We start from the raw sequence: 17489 nt of genomic DNA, 5'->3' as shown, positions 1-17489 counted from the left end.
GATGTCAACAGCCTGTACTCGTCTGTCATATCCAATGGAACACTCTAAAATAACTGTAACCTAGAACTTTACACACTTTTCAGGCTTATTTCGAAAATCACATGCGGAAACTGTTTATTACATACCCATTAATATTATCCCATTTGAGCAACAATCTTAACTGACAGATGCATGCCTGTTGTCTCTGATTTCCACACATTCAAATCCATACAATGAGTTCAATTTTGAGTATGAATATCTGGAGTGAACAAAAATGTTCCCTTGTAAGTAATGTAACAATGCTGATTGTAGAGCCCTATATACAACTATCTGGTACTGCATATTTCTGGGCAGGAATTGAAATTAGTGACAAGACAAGAGCACAAGTTCAGTGAAAAGCAAAGAGTACATCATCACCGAAAATAATAACTGTTCACAGTCATGAACCAGAACATTTTCAAACACAGACATTACAGAAAATTATCACATTGTAAGCAGATTAGGTGAAGAAAAATTTCTCACAAAAACCCACACCACACTAACTGGAAGTGTGTGAGAGAGACATTGCCAAGGTATCACAACGAAACATCAGTTCACTTGCAATTTTTGGGTAGTGCAGACAGAAAGACTTAATCCACTGTCAGACACAACTGGCAGTCCATTTAATTGCTGCTGTCTGCAGTGGGTGAAACTGTGTTCCGGCCATGTAAGCAGCCTGCTGCTTATTGTGCATGCCTTACTTGAAGCACACCTGCCATCTGGTGCGGCAACACTGAAGTGCCATGTGAAAAGTAACAAGTGGTGTAGTTAGCGTGTCAATGATGGAAACAGCAGTCAAATAATCTTCAATTAGTAGAAAACTGTACATTATCGAAAGCATGGCATGAAGCACAACAAGTGGATGGAGAAGGTATGTGCTGATGATGAGATTATGACAAGGTGATACAGTTGAGGGTTCCCTACAGAATTAATTATGAAAACATCTGGAACAATGTGCTTTGATAACTGAGCAAATCCCTGCTGTACAATAACCACATCTGTATGAACTAATGGACACAGTACCCCAATCACTTTCAGCAACTGCCACATATCGTACTTCAATTCTTTTAGACGTATCTGTCTGACAATGCTTCAGGAAATGATGTATTTATTACTGCACTGAACACTGATATCGACAAATACATTTCCTTCACTATCTACGCTAAATCTTCTGCTAAACTTAGTAGTATCTTTGAAATCTTAATTGCCGACATGCTGAGCCCTTAAAACATTAAGACAGTTTCATGGTAGATTTACAATATTCTATAACACAATTCAGCTGGTAATTTGTATAAAAATGATATTTCAATTCAGGACCTCGTTAAAGCCACAGAGGGATAGCAATGTTGCCCAGGACTTCCTAGTAAAACTCACAGCAATGCAGAAGAGTAGAACATAGTATTTCTAGATTTTGGGAGAATACACAACTCCTTCAGGGAAGAAAGAAGAATCTGTTGAGGGAGGTTCAGCAGTTTTTGACTGATGTTCCCCTCTCCTTCGCCCTTCCATTTAATTCCTCTTTCTTCCCTGAAGAAGCCTACTATTACAACAACTGAGATTTATTCTTGTGTTATAACCAGTACTGGGAGTTTTAAATCATGAAGGTAAGTATTGGTTAGGCATCTCTGAGTATCTGACAATTTAACTGAATATTTGGACAGACAGTTCAGTTCCCTGCCTGTTCGCTTACATGTATACAACCAACTTTATTTTTAAATTTCCTTTTTTTTTTTTTACAAATTTTATGTTAAAAAAAAAAAAAAAAAAAAAACAAGACAAAAATCAATAACATGACTTATAAAAATCACACAGTACATTAAAAAAGCACAATAATTTTTGTCTATGTACAAATTAAGTCTCAGTTGTTCACAAATTTGCTTCCACCTTAACATGACCAGTCACTTAATCACAAGCACAATATTACTTCAAATGTTTAGTTGTTGCCTGTGAATATGAACATTAGTGCTAAGGGCACAAACATTAGTTTCCTTATTAATACAGCACATCCAACAGACATATTTCTGATGAAAACAAGTAACACACTTCTTGTTTCCAAAAGACACGTATAATTCATGCTATGATGATGAGTTGTTTTGGCCATTAGAATCAACTGCAACAATTGTCCAAGAAAGACGAGTTAACTCTTTGACAGCATGTGTGTGTAATTCCTGAGAGAACATTACTCGCAGGGTAGAATTAAAATTAAGTTGCTCAACAAAGAAATAGTTGGCGCTTTACATATTTAGAGGCAAAGCAATATTCCTGAAATAGCAGGCATCATAACGATGGCTATTGATAAAATGAAGCAAAGCTAATTTTGAAAAAGGAACAACAAAAACAATTTGAATAATAAACTGTCTCAAATATATTTATTTTCAAAAGGCAACAGTATAAATAAGCATTTAATCTTATAATTCATATTGTAGTTCATAAATGTAGTTTAAAGAAATTGGTTCACAGGAATATTTTCATCAGTCTTGTCATAGTTCTGCATGAAATAAAAGAAGCCTTAAACTGAAAAAGAAGGTTGGCTCAAAGTCTTAATTGTGGTACTATATATCAAAATCAAAGTTTGATTATGTTCAGTGTCTTACTTCCTTTGCACAATTTATTTGTATTCTGATAAACAAAAATTAGGCCACACAAAGTTAGCAGTTTGCATTAAAACTCACAAACTATATTTCTGACAACAGGCGGAAAAAGATATCAGTCTTATATTCGTAGACAGGCTGATAGAATTCCACAGACCCCCAGCCTGATTTCAAATTTCCCTGAATTCCGTATGTGAATGTTGGTATGCTCTCGTTAAAAAAATTCTTTTCCCATTATTGTAAAAATATTAACATCAATCACACAAATGTTATCTTAATTTTTAACCAATGTGTAACGCAAGTTGCAAAATGAAACTGCAATGTACATATAACTGTATAAAATTCATAAATAACTGACACTACTGACTGTTCAATCATGTAATGTTGTCACTTATTTTTCACAAATAGTGTTAATGTAGCTTTAAAAATGGAATTTAAATTTAGACTTTAATGGACTACTGAAAATGGAAACATTAGAGACAGACCATTAGCTGTGTTACATAATAATTAAGAAGGAATTTAGTGCACTTTGATGCGAGCATTAACAGAAATAGTAGAAAGTAAAATAGAAAACAGAACTTGAGAGTTCTTAAGTCTTTAAGAAACAAGTACAGCAAAAGATAATATCAGAAAATATTTACTGAAAAGAAAGACTATTTTGTTTTCTAGTTGTAACACTTCAGACATAGCAAATTCTTCTTACACAGTCCACTATCCTTGCTGAATTAAACATGACAAGTCATTCCGGTAATATTTCTTCTATTTCCTTAGAAGTAGAGCCTTCATCTTCCCATACATTGTCACTCTTTTGCGCTGTTCAAGAATTTCATGGGACTAGAGCCTTTTCAGTGTGTCTAATTTCTCAATATCTTAATAAAAAGATATCATTTTTCCACAGAACTGAATTAATTTCAAATATATAAGATTCCCTAATTGATTTGTAGCCTGGAAGTAATATTCTTGTGTAATGTAAAACTTGGATTCTTTTTAAGAATTTTCTCTGGTTGCTTAATTTCCATTACATTTCAGTTTCTTGTACTCTTATGCAGTCAATAGACAGGGTTTAATAAACCACTGAAACAAAGCACCACATAACCTAGATTCATAAACTTTCAGTGCAGATCCTAAGAAGCAAGTAACAACATTTACCTACGAAAGCAAGTCAGTCACAAATTTAAAACCATAATTTTATCAACAAAGTTTGTGTGAAAGGTTGCTATAATTAACTATACTGCTGGCAAGCTGAGGATGGAAGATATAAGTGGTAAGGTCTATTTTTGTATAGAATAGTTCCAGTTATATGTCATCAAATATAAGGCCTACAACTGTGTTCTGTTCTACATTAGATATAATTTGTTAGCACACTCTAAATTAAGATGATACGCTTGGCCTCAGGAGACATATGTATCTTTCATTTAGGTAATGCACGTATTTCTAGCTGTCACTGATATCTCAATGTAATGTAGAAGATATATTACATTTGCCTGGCACATTCTGTGAATATGCTTCACAACAGAACAAACAAACATGAATAAAACCAAAGTATCAAAACATTTCAAACTGAATACAAACTGTAATCTCTTCAGCAGAAAAAGAGAAAGAAAACTGCAATAAACCACAAAATAAGCAAGTCATGTAATTTTGTGATGACAGAAAAATAGACTGGAAGGGATGGAGGTGAGAGGGCAGGGAAAAGAGAGGTGACGGGCTGCATTTAACAGAGATAGGGAATTTCGAATTATTTTGGCAGAATATACAACATTTATTGTGCCAACATCCAAAATAGTCTTTTAGCCCATTCCCATGGTCCTAAGGTACCTGTACTAACATGCTAATTAAGCCCTCCTGACAGGCAGTGTTACTGCACAACCATCATTCTTTTACCACCTGTTTCTAAATGTGGGAAAACACTGCAAACAGCAAGGGATTTTTAAGTTTTGATAAATAGTAATTTGAACAGTCAGTTAATTAAAAATTTCAAGTCATTAATTGTTAAACACAATTATCTTTGGTTCTAATGCAAACTACTAAGCCAATGTTATTAATTTAGATCATTTAACTGCATTAAATTTCTTCAGCACTAACTTACAGTTTCCACTTAAACAACACTTTAAATGGATCAATTTATTGTAATTGACACACATGACAACAATAAAATGTGGTTTATCACATGAAGGCATCGGCAGTATTTCCATCAAAATACACACTGACTCTATCTATTAAAAAAATAAATAATACCTCAAAATCTGAACAACATACAATCCAGTTAGAAACGTTTGTTAACTGCTAGTGTAACAGGTACTCCAACTGATGTCCCAATATAAACATTTCAGCAACAGTGTTTGATGTGCTTCTTTACCACCATTTGCAAGATTCCCAATCTGCCAGCTGTCTTCAGGTATGCTTTTGATATCAGATGTACTCAATTTTGTTATTTATGTGTAGTGTTGCAGCATAAAATATGGCTCGACTCAAACACAGTAAAAATATTCAGAACAGTCAAAACTTTGAAGCGAAGCATTATTTCCTATACAGCACAAACACTGTGACAAATCTTTGCTAGCTGACTTAATGTTATCAACCTAATTTGTATACTTAAGGGGCTTCCCTCATAAGAAGAAAACATGTATCAGCTGCCCTCTAAATCAAAGCAGGTTGTGCTGAAGTATTAAGCAAACAGCTTTGGTAAACAAATCAGACTTATCCACTTGTTAAAGAATTGTATCAAATACAAATAACACAGCAAAACAGGAGAGTTTAGAGACATTCAAAACCACACTAAAAACCTTCTTAGGTGCATATATAGCATACATAATATTCTGTAAACTGAGAATAAATAAATTATAAACATAACAATTTCTGCACACGCGACAGTAATAAGCATGTACACTTTGCCTATGGAAACAAAAGTTGTAAGTTTATGGCACACACAATTGCATGAATAACAGGGCTCTTGTTTATGCCAAGTACATAAGAACATTAGTTATGATCAATTTAAATATTTGAGTCAAAACTGTAGGTTGCATAAAATATGGACAAAATAAGGTCTCATCTTGGATGTTCTTAAAGATTAACTGAATTGGTTTGTTTTTTGTGCTCTACTGTTCACTTTCATGTATCTTATGCTCTCTGAGAATACAGCTTTTTCTTTAACAGAAAAACTACAGTTACAAAGTTCTATTACTAAGGAGATTCTTGGTAACAGTATAATTAAGCCTGTAATAAAAACAAAACAGCCTTATAAAATAAAACTAAGTTAATTCCTTTAGCAGTGAAAAAGAAAACAAAATCATTAAATATGTAACTGAAAATAAATATAACATTGGAAGCAAAACAATAAGAATTAAAAATCAAATCTAAAAATATAAATGTAAACTCTGTTATTCGACTAGCACACATGCAGGTCTATAATAATTTGGCTGTGGTACACAAAAAGAATAAAATTAAAATAAATATATCTACAACCACAATGGTGTAGCATTTTCTGCTGCAAAAAACAACAGGAAAACAACATGACATTTTATATACTATCTTTTTCTGGGCAAGAGGAGTGTCACATATAGTATTTCAACAACTTTAACACACAATATAACAAATGCTTACAATTAGTCACACTGAATAGAAGCTAATTATTTAATAATTTTATTTGTCCTAGTATATATTCTTTCCCTACATTATCCCCTTCCACATTCTACAGTTCTAGTTAGTCACCCAAACTCTAGACATCACTAAATTTTTGTTTGCCATCACAGAAGTCTGAAAGGTTAAGACTATTTTATTCATGCATAAGAAGCCAGCATTTTTTCTATTTATTTTGGAAATTTTCAGCTGTAAAATTTCTATTACATCTAAAGGAAATAGTTTCAGTGCTCTTTTTATAATTATAGAGTAGATACTCAAGAACTAAAATGAGTTTAATAAGAAATCAGCTATTTCTGTTGTATGTCAGGACAAGGGCACGAAAACATGATGGTCTGAATGTGCAAATGAACACCAGACCAAATTTCAAATTTTTCTGAATAGCACTAGATATTATATGTACTTGTTGCGAAGGCAAAGTGCTAATTATACATGACAAGATTTGCTTTGTGCAAGACATTAAACGAATATTACGTTAGGACACACAGAATGATCCCATCTCAATTTCCATGAGGTAATTGTGCTGGCTTTTAGTCTGTTAACTGTTATTGTTAACACACAAATGTATTTTTCTTTACTTCTCTAATCTACATCCTATATGAAAAATAGAGGTCCTCAAATTGGTATAACTGTTAGGTTTTCATGGAACAACAACTTGGAACACTGTGTAAAGAAGTGCTGGGAGGCAGTTACTGCATACGAATGTGGCACAATGGAGTGAAATGGAAATCTAGGCAAAGTTTACATTTTGTATACCTGAATCTTGAAAGTGTGACAATGTTATCCAGACCTAAAATATAAGCAGACTCTCTTTAATTTATGTCCTCTTAATTTGACTACTGCCAGTTCTTAAGGACTGAAAGTGTTCAAGTTTCCAGAATACCCATACAAGATCTACAAATTGCATGAAGATAATGACTGGTAAATAGCTCTCCAATAATACATTAGCAACCTTTAATGTGTGAATGATGTAGTACCCTGTACAATTTCTTTTGTCTGAGTGAAAAAGGGAGGTAGAAAGAGCTGCCAACACGACGGAGCTGTGGGGTATAGCACAAGTGAGTTTTGGTTGTTTTTAAAAAAGGTTCAAATGGCTCTGAGCAATATGGGACGTAACATCTGAGGTCATCAGTCCCCTGGAACCTAACCTAAGGACATCACACACATCCATGCCCAAGGTAGGATTCAAACCTGCAACCGCAGCGGTCGCGCGGTTCCAGACTGAAGCGCCTAGAACCGCTAGACCACAGTGGCCGGATTTTGGTTGTTTTCCTCTTATTTGCTTCACTATTTGAGAGAGCCACTGTCATAATTTATCCCTAGTTCAGACAGACATGGAGGAGTTAGAAGTATTTTTTCACATAATTTAAGCATCCTGTTCCTTCAAGAATAAGCAATTGGTGCTGTCCGATTCACTTACTTTCATATAAAATACAGGAGCATCCATATAGAATTCGTGGCATTATATTTTTATCAAAAAAGAAAATTTTGAGATGAGGAGAAGTTGATTAATGCTAGAGTCAAAGAACAGAAGAGTAAGAAATAAGTAGTATATGTGTGTGGTGTTTGCTCTGTCAAACATATTCCGTTTTTGATACAGCAGCTGTAAATAACAATATTTCGAGGGATATACGAACATCAGCCGCAACTGCACTTGGGTGAAGTGAGAAATCTGAGATGGAGTCCTGATCTAGCAGAAATTTTCATCACTTGACATTGAATTATTTCAATGCCCAATTGCAGTTGACATTGGTACCTGCCTCAAAATAAGACAGAAGTGCTTGGATTAAAATAATGGGTGTTCTCAACATCAAAGAAACAATGTAAGAAATAACTGAAAAGTTTTGAAGTGGGATTAAGATTCAGGGTGAAATGATATAAATGAAGAATTACAGGACCTATTAAGTGGAATGAACAGTCTACTGAGCACAGAACACCAACTGAAAGTAATCCCAGCAATGCATAAATATTAAGGAACAGATTAGTACAGGCATTTCTTGCTAAAGAAATCTGTTAGTAAGAGACAAAGGCCTTAAAGAGAGAAAGAAACTTCTGAGAATATACATGTGGAGCACAGCATTTCAAGTGAAGCTTGGAGAGAGGCCTGCTTCTCTGTTTCAGTCCATTATGTCACAATACTCTTTCCTCACTAACAACATTGTGGTACTTTTATAGTAAGTCTGTAAATGGAACGAATGGATTGGGAGGGGGGGGGGGGGGGCACGGAATTTGAAGAAACATTCGTTGTAACTGTACTAGTCCAGTCTAATGTTAGCACCTCAGTTACACATTGCTGCCTTACAATTACATCCTGATCCTGGCACACCTTATAACTTATATAACAATATTATCTGTACTTCTAACTTTCCTCTTCATGACTTATACTCTACCCTATATTAAAATATGGACCAATATCTGCCGTAACAGTTCCCTCTAATAAAACACACTGTTCCCAAAAGAAACAGGAGACAGTATACTTAATAACAAAATAAAAAAATCCAGCATGCATATAATAAACTACACGGCTGTGAAGAGAGTACATGCAAAATGAACTTGGGAAAATATAATTATATCTTTCCGGCCAGTCAAGAGAAGACAATACAACACAGATCATTTTTGTGTGTGACAGTAGGAACAACATATTTGGACAGGAGGATGTGTTTTTAAGTATCATAGAAGTAAGATGACCTCTTCACAGCAAATTATGATGAGCAGCACAGTCTTAAAATATCAAAAAGTACCTATCCCTATTAGACACACACACACACACACACACACACACTCACACACACACACACACACACACACACACACACTAATGAATATTCTTTACGAAACTCAGCATTAGTTACCAGTATTGAATTTACAATTAAATGCAACAACTAGTCTTCAATAAAATGAACAATGTGGCAAATATAACAACTTAAGCCACATAGCTGTGATTAAGGACCACAGTCCTACAATGTAATTTCTAGTGATCATGCATAATTAATGAATAAAACTCTAAACCAAGTTTATCCTCTATATGACCAAAACAAGTTCTATAAAAATTAGGAATTTGAATGAGGTCTCGGACTGACTAATGAAATAAATTACCAGCAAAGAGTGTTGTCTCTCAGTACAGATGCTGAAACAAGAACAAAAAAGATCATCATCATCATCATCATCATCGTTACTACTACTACTACTACTACTACTACTATTACAAGTTGAAATACAATACATGATAAACATATTCAACTGTCTGTAGATTCCTAATTCATCATAGGTATAAAAAATTGTTGAAAACATAAAATACATCTAATAGGGACCAAATTCATAGCACTATTCTTGCTTAATGAATCAAAAATATGGCAGAAGCTTACAATTAAGAGCCTCACGCCCTCTTACCCCACAATCCCAGAAGAAACAACTTAACTTTGATTACTATTTTGCAAATGTCTTACAGCCTTCAATTATCGAACACATCACTCAAACATTCACAGATAATAGTGTCAAGATCAACTGACACACAAACTTGATTTTCAGGAGAGTGAATGATGAATGCCAGCTGAACAAAAGGATTCATAGGAACTGTAACATACATACACAGGAGACTACACGTGAAATTACATGTAATGGATTTTAAATACTGATGAAGTATACTTGTTCGTACATGGTCAGACTGTAGGGTGAACAGGGATATATTCTTAACCTAGAAACGAGACAAGTTAAAACTGTGTCCAAACGTGAGAGAGAGTGGACAGTCCATAGGAGTTCCTTACTGAAGTCACTGAGATGCAGTTTTAGCTTCATACAGACATTCACTGTGGTTTAGTTATTTTGGCAATACCACAGAGAAGTAAGTATATTAGGTGGGTAAAATATGCACAAACAAGACATTTCAACAAAATAATAAGTTAGAAAAGGCTGTAATACATAAACTACTCTCTAGCTCAGTTCGGCATGTTTGACACTTAGAATTCAGTTCAGGGAGCAGTACGGTATGTAGAATTTCATGGCTGGTATTTGTGTCGTTAGGAAACTTCTCTGCCTAATCTATCTTTGGTTGTTTACTTTTCTTCCTTCAGCACTAAACACGTCATCAGAGGCTATAAACACTCAGATATTAGTACAAACTTAAATAAGCTTGTTACTATGTCAAGGTGTTTTCAGTGTTTCAGCAGAAACAGATAATACTGTTCTATTGTATGTACACAAGATGCTGTTCTGTTGATGCCCGGTACACAAAGCTTTCTCAGAAATGCCAATTACAACTGAGGCTGGTCCAAATATTAGACAGCTGCTCACAAATGCTACATGAAAAATTCAAAATATTGTTAAACTGCAAAGACAAAGAACTACATTTACATCTACATTTATACTCGACAAGCCACCCAACGGTGTGTGGCAGAGGGCACTTTACATGCCACTGTCATTACCTCCCTTTCCTGTTTCAGTCGCGTATGGTTCGCGGGAAGAACAACTGCCGGAAAGCCTCCGTGCACGCTCAAATCTCTCTAATTTGACATTCGTCATCTCCTCGGGGGGTATAAGTAGGGGGACTACTGGCCAGTGCTCCTCTTCAGAAGGCAGAATTCTAAATGAAACTTCCTGGCACATTAAAACTGTGTGCCGGACAGAGACTCGAATTCAGGACCTCTGCCTTTCGCGGGCAAGTGCTCTACCATCTGAGCTACCCAAGTATGACTCACAACCTGTCCACACAGCTACAATTCTGCCAGTACCTTATCTCCCACCTTCAACAGTTTTAATCTGCCAATTCTGCCAGTACCTTATCTCCCACCTTCAACAGTTTTAATCTGCCATTAAGTTTCGTATCACCACACACTCCACTTCAGAGTGAAAATATCACTCTGGAAAATTCTAAATGTTGGTGATAGAAACATTTAAAACTGATGCTACTATAGTCTGATTAAAATTACTTGATAGTCGACACTTCATCTGTTGGAGGTGTCCTCCTCCAGTCAGAGTGCTCAATGTCATGCCTTTTCCAATTCCTTGTCTGCACCCCCACCCCCCCTCCCATTTTGTATTCGGATCCCAAATCCTGGGCCCAGTCCTTTTGTCACAGAGATCGGCCTACAGTAGGTAAACGTCATACGACATGGTGTAAAACTGAACTTTTTTAAATATACCATCATCCGAAGCTCTTGCATAACGCACTGATAAAGTCGCAGTCTACAGTGTAACAGCAAGTGGGTTCAAACACTGCCAGGTGGTGTCAATTTTTTTAATTTAAATCTTTATCAAAATGATTCTGATTATAATTATTTACAATTAATTGGTTTTGATCTATTGTTTTATTTTTAATCCTTTGTTGTGCCATTTTCATCATTGTACTGACTTTTCCATTTGCTCTTATTTTTCTTCCTATCATTCTTCTTTCTTTTTGAATCTGCTGATGTCGCCTATAACCTGTAAATGAGTTACAACCAGGATTGCTCATCAGTCCATATCGCATCAGCTCGCATGACGCTCGCATAGCAGAAGCGAGAAGTTACAGTTCCCTTTTAAAACTAAAAATATAAGTTTCCTCATACATGTCAGCTTTAAAATCTGTGATCAAAGTGAGCATAATTAATAGTTCTGCCGTAGTTTACTGACTACCGTTTTCCCGGATACATCACACATCAAGAGGTTGTAGTTAGGCTACAAAAAGCGTCGTCTGCAACAGTTCAGTCATTGGTCATTTAAAATCAGCTTTGGACAGAGCATATCACGTTTCTGCCATACCTAATGGCAACAGCTTCTAACAACGCTCCACATTATATGCATTTCAGCACTTGTGAAGTGACCTGCCGAGCAGTAGCCGATGTGGCAACACTGTAGTGCTGAGTGATAGAGACGTCAACAATCACGTACTTTTAAATTGACTATAATTCTTGTTTTTGGAACTTTTATGTTCCTTCTTCATTGAGGACAGACTGGGTGCTTTGAGACAGTTGGAAGGTAGTGACATTTCACTAAGACCCAAAGCTGAGGAGGACCTATGTGTTGTGAGGAAGAGGTGTGAGCTAGAAGAGGAATAGGAAGTTACAGATACAAACGGACTTCAGAAAGTAAGTCACACATTGTTATGTCAGGCCAAGCAATTTTTACTGAATGCTGAGCTATGCTTCAAGGTGACACAGGTACATGATACTGTTTTTGAACATAGTACCAAGACTCTGTCAGAACATTTAACCAATTGTTCAATTCCTCAACAACAGAAATCCATTCCTCAGTCACAGAACCATTTTACAACTGCTGTGTGAATGTCAAATTTAAAAACTCCTCTCCCCTCCTCTTCCTTCTCCCACAATGTTCTTTCAGGTTGAGAAAAAGGAGGACATCACACAGTGGAAGATATAGAGTGTATAGCAGATGCTTCTCAAAATCCCACTGAAAATGTTGAAGCAAAGTTGTGAGGGTTGTTGCACTGTCACTCAAGAGAACACGGCCTTCACTTAATTTTCCACACCACCTTTCCTTTATGGCCATTAACCTTGCGTGTGTGTGTGTGTGCAGGTGTCGGTGATCGCGGAACCCAGTGTGAGCACAATTTCAGATGCTGCAGATGATCTGGTCTGACAGAATGAGCACTGTGTACTGAGATGCACAGCTGCCGAGCAATGGCCACAATAGTGACAATGCGAGTGCTGCAAATCTGTCGCCTGTTCCCGATTGGCATCATCTGCGTCTGTTTGGCTTTGGGTAAATTGTTGGCACAATTTTACTACGCTTTGATGTGACATTGCATTTGGACCATATACTGCCAGAATTTCACAGTGGATCTGTGTACGATTTACATGTTTTTCCCATAAGAATCTTACTGTCCCACATACTTCAACTTTGGAGGTACATTTCCAGTTGCCAGGCCATTTCACTCTAAAACTCCGATGCACCTGTTATCTGTACCATACATGAAAATGTGTCTGCTCGAAACCTGGAATGTGTGCTCTCTTTTGACAGTGCATCATTCTTGTTGCTCAACAGTCTTATCGTGAATTGACACGTGTACCTTGTGCCTCTATGTACCTCACTGGTAAGAATAGTACCACTTTCAGTTCAAAGATGGTAGAAGGGACAGGGTGAGAAGCAAACATGGAGAGCAATTAAATGTAGTCCGAGTTATAAAAATACAAAATAGAGAGAAAGAGGAAGGTGGGCAGATCATCCGAGGTTGGAGAATGTAAAAGAAGTAACTGCGTAAAGAATAAGAATGTTTCATGGGGCAAAATAGGTGAGTGAGTGTTAACCCAAGTTTAATTTGAGATGGTGGCAGGATAAAACGACACATCTGAGCACAAGTTTCCATCTCTGGCATTCCAGAAAACTAGCGCTGAGGAGGAAGCTCAAAATGACTGATGTGGTGTCGCGAGCTCTCGGTTCCTTCGAGTTGTGCAGCTGAGCGTGCTCAGCAACTGGGTACTGAGTGTTCCCAAGACAGAAAGTTGTTCTCTGTCCATTCATTTAGCAAAAGTGGTTACTGAAATTATTACAGGCACTAATAAATGGTTTTAAAAACAATAATTTTTTACTAAACTTCGACAAATCCACTATATGCAGTGCGCAACTTGCAAGAGGTTTCTTCCCAGTATATATATAAAACACAATAAACATACAGATGGAAGAGGTTGACAGTGAAATTCTTGGGACTACAACTCTATAGGATTTAACATCCCATGGACAATAAGGTCATTAGAGTGTTAGAACTCACTGATAAATTCAGTTGGGAAGAGCATACCACATAACCACTGAAGTACCTACACAAATCTTTATTTGAAACATGGGTATTGTAGTACATAGATGATACAAAAATAAAGAAGGTGGCTTATCTCTTTCACTTTCATTCTATAATGTCACATGGATTCATTTCTTGAGTTACCTCATCAAGCAAACATTTCTGCAGTACAAATGCGTGTAAATACAAATTATATTCTGAGAACGAAAGTTGATAGTCACCATATAGCGGAGATGCTGAGTCACAGATAGGCACAATAAGAAGATTTTCACACTTCACACTGCGAGCAGCAGCACCAGTGCATGATGGGAGTGGTGACTGGGTGGGGGAAAGGAGGAGGCTGGCGTGGAGAGGGCGAAGGATAGTATGGTGGGAATGGCAGACAGTGAAGTGCTGCAGGTTGGGCAGCAGGCGGGGGCGGGGGCGGGAGGAAGGGAAGTAGTGGAAAAGGAGAGAAATAAATAAAAGTAAAATTAAAATAAAATAAATAAAAAGGGGCTGGGTGTGGTGATGGGAATGACGACTGTGTAGTGGTGGAATGGGAGCAGGGAAGGGGCTGGATGGGCGAGGACAGGAGAGTTACGGGAATGTAGGGACAGTTCCCACCTGTGCAATTCAGAAAAGCTGTTGTTGGTGAGAAGGATCCATATGGTACAGGCTGTGAAGCAGTCAGTGAGTGAGAGTTGCATTTGCGTGAGTGTGGGTATCATAGAGAAAAAGCCATTAGCTGAAAGCTTTAAGTGTGAAAATCTCTGTTGTGCCTATCTGCGGCTCAGCATTCGGCTATATGGTGAGTAGAAACTTTTCTCCTAAGAATATTGTTACATTCCACCCCGGATTTTCCATTGTTTGATAAATACAAATTATTTGTAGTAGGAACTCGAGAACAGCTCGCCCAGGCCTATTCGATGAACTGGAGATACTAAATACTGCTTCCCAATACATTTATTCCTCAATGAAATTTGTCATAAACATCAATCTCTTTTTTAGGGTGCTGTAAAGCAAATGGTAAGAACAGAACCCTGGTACGATCACTTTGCTGTTATGTGTGTGCCTGTCCGACAGTTCAGAACCTTTTTTCTCAGAAATGGGTGGCAGTATCAAGTTGAAATTTTCGTCAGGTATGAAGATCTACAGTCCCTTGGTGGTGTAATAATTTAAGCTTCTAAGATACTGCAACCAAGAGATACGGCAATGTATGACATCTTCTGATAATTGCAAACTCACTCATCAAAACCTGTAGATGAACTACTTACATACATGCTGGGTCATGTGAGCTAGCAGCAAATTGTGTGCCTTGAAAGAAAGATGTTGCAGGATTGAATCTCAGCTGGATTGTGGATGCCCGAGTCTTTGTTTGAAACTGGCCTTCACCTCTGAATGATTTGAGGAGTCGCCAGAAACAACACTAGTTTTGGATTCCACATTACATTTTAGGTCCCCTTTCACTGGTCACTGGAGAAGGTTAGAAACATGCAAGTCGCTGAGTGGGCATCCAATACAAAGACTTTGAACAAAGCCATTGAGACACACACAAAATAATAATAATAATAATAATAATAATAATAATAATAATTATTATTATTATTTTTCTTTTTTTTTTCTTTCCTGTCTCAGACGTTATGTCTGGTTAAAAATGGAAAGTGACGCGGACCTTGATCAAGCGTGACTTCCTTTTAACTGTACGGTATGTGTTACATTGCATTTAGGAACTTTCGGGTAATTGAACATGTATCAATAATTACAGATTTCTGTAGTTGTATATATATGTTTGGATGTAGCTGTATTGCGTTGATGTACTGGTGGATATTGTGTGGTATGATTCCTGTAGTTGATAGTATAATTGGTATGATGTCGACTTTATCCTGATGCCACATGTCTTTGACTTCCTCAGCAAGTTGGATGTATTTTTCAATTTTTTCTCCTGTTTTCCTCTGTATATTTGTTGTATTGGGTATGGATATTTCAATTAGTTGTGTTAATTTCTTCTTTTTATTGGTGAGTATGATGTCAGGTTTGTTATGTGGTGTTGTTTTATCTGTTATAATGGTTCTGTTCCAGTATAATTTGTATTCATCATTCTCCAGTACATTTTGTGGTGCATATTTGTATGTGGGAACATGTTGTTTTATTAGTTTATGTTGTATGGCAAGTTCTTGATGTATTATTTTTGCTACACTGTCATGTCTTCTGGGGTATTCTGTATTTGCTAGTATTGTACATCCGCTTGTGATGTGATCTACTGTTTCTATTTGTTGTTTGCAAAAGTCTGCATTTATCTGTTGTGGTATAGGGACCTTTAATAATATGCTTGCTGTAATATCTGGTGTTTATTGTTTGATCCTGTATTGCAATCATGAATCCTTCCGTCTCACTGTATATATTGCCTTTTCTTAGCCATGTGTTGGGTGCGTCTTGATTGATGTGTGGCTGTGTTAGATGATACGGGTGCTTGCCATGTAGTGTTTTCTTTTTCCAATTTAATTTCTTTGTATCTGTTGATGTTATGTGATACAAAGGGTTGTAGAAGTGGTTATGAAATTGCAACGGTGTAGCCGATGTATTTATATGAGTGATTGCTTTGCGTATTTTGCTAGTTTCTGCTCGTTCTATAAAGAATTTTCTTAAATTGTCTACCTGTCCATAATGTAGGTTTTTTATGTCGATAAACCCGTTCCTCCTTCCTTTCTGCTTATGTGAATCTTTCTGTTGCTGAATGTATGTGATGTATTCTATATTTGTGGCATTGTGATCGTGTAAGTGTATTGAGTGCTTCTAGGTCTGTGATACTCCATTTCACTACTCCAAATGAGTAGGTCAATATTGGTATAGCATAGGTATTTATAGCTTTTGTCTTGTTTCTTGCTGTCAATTCTGTTTCCAGTATTTTTGTCAGTCTTTGTCTATATTTTTCTTTTAGTTCTTCTTTAACATTTGTATTATCTATTCCTATTTTTTGTCTGTATCCTAGATATTTATAGGCATCTGTTTTTTCCATCGCTTCCATGCAGTCTCTGTGGTTATCCAATATGTAATCTTCTTGTTTTGTGTGTTTTCCCTTGACTATGCTATTTTTCTTACATTTGTCTGTTCCAAAAGCCATATTTATACCATTGCTGAATACTTCTGTTATCTTTAGTAATTGGTTGAGTTGTTGATTTGTTGCTGCCAGTAGTTTTAGATCATCCATGTATAGCAAATGTGTGATTTTGTGTTGGCATGTTCCAGTAATATTATATCCATAAGTTGTATTATTTAGCATGTTGGACAGTGGGTTCAGAGCAAGACAGAACCAGAAAGGACTTAATGAGTCTCCTTGGTATATTCCACGCTTAATCTGTATTGGCTGTGATGTGATATTGTTTGAATATTACGTGTAGTTTTTCCATTTTTTTTTCCATTTTTCATTACTATGTTTAGGAACTGTATCAATTTAGGATCTACTTTGCATATTTCCAATATTTGTAGTAACCACGAGTGGGGTACACTATCAAAAGCTTTTCGCTAATCAATGT

General features: G+C 36.4%; 1 protein-coding gene across 2 annotated transcripts in view; it reads right to left on the bottom strand.

Moving 5' to 3' along the window:
• Nucleotides 1–2370: 2370 nt before the first annotated feature.
• LOC124552400 overlaps nucleotides 2371–17489 on the bottom strand; it is a 126442-nt gene continuing 111323 nt past the window's right edge. The window contains exons 13-14 of one of the 2 annotated variants that reach the window (XM_047126664.1): nucleotides 9345–9375; nucleotides 2371–5825 (exon numbers count right to left, since the gene is read on the bottom strand). The gene's annotated coding sequence lies outside the window, so the exon portion shown is untranslated. Of the gene's footprint in view, nucleotides 9376–17489 lie in introns of both variants that reach the window. The other variant, XM_047126663.1, reaches the window with a different exon arrangement.

This window comes from Schistocerca americana, chromosome 10 (genome assembly GCF_021461395.2).
Source record: "Schistocerca americana isolate TAMUIC-IGC-003095 chromosome 10, iqSchAmer2.1, whole genome shotgun sequence".
Classification (NCBI taxonomy): domain Eukaryota; kingdom Metazoa; phylum Arthropoda; class Insecta; order Orthoptera; family Acrididae; genus Schistocerca; species Schistocerca americana.
This window is presented reverse-complemented; position numbering and strand designations above follow the sequence as displayed.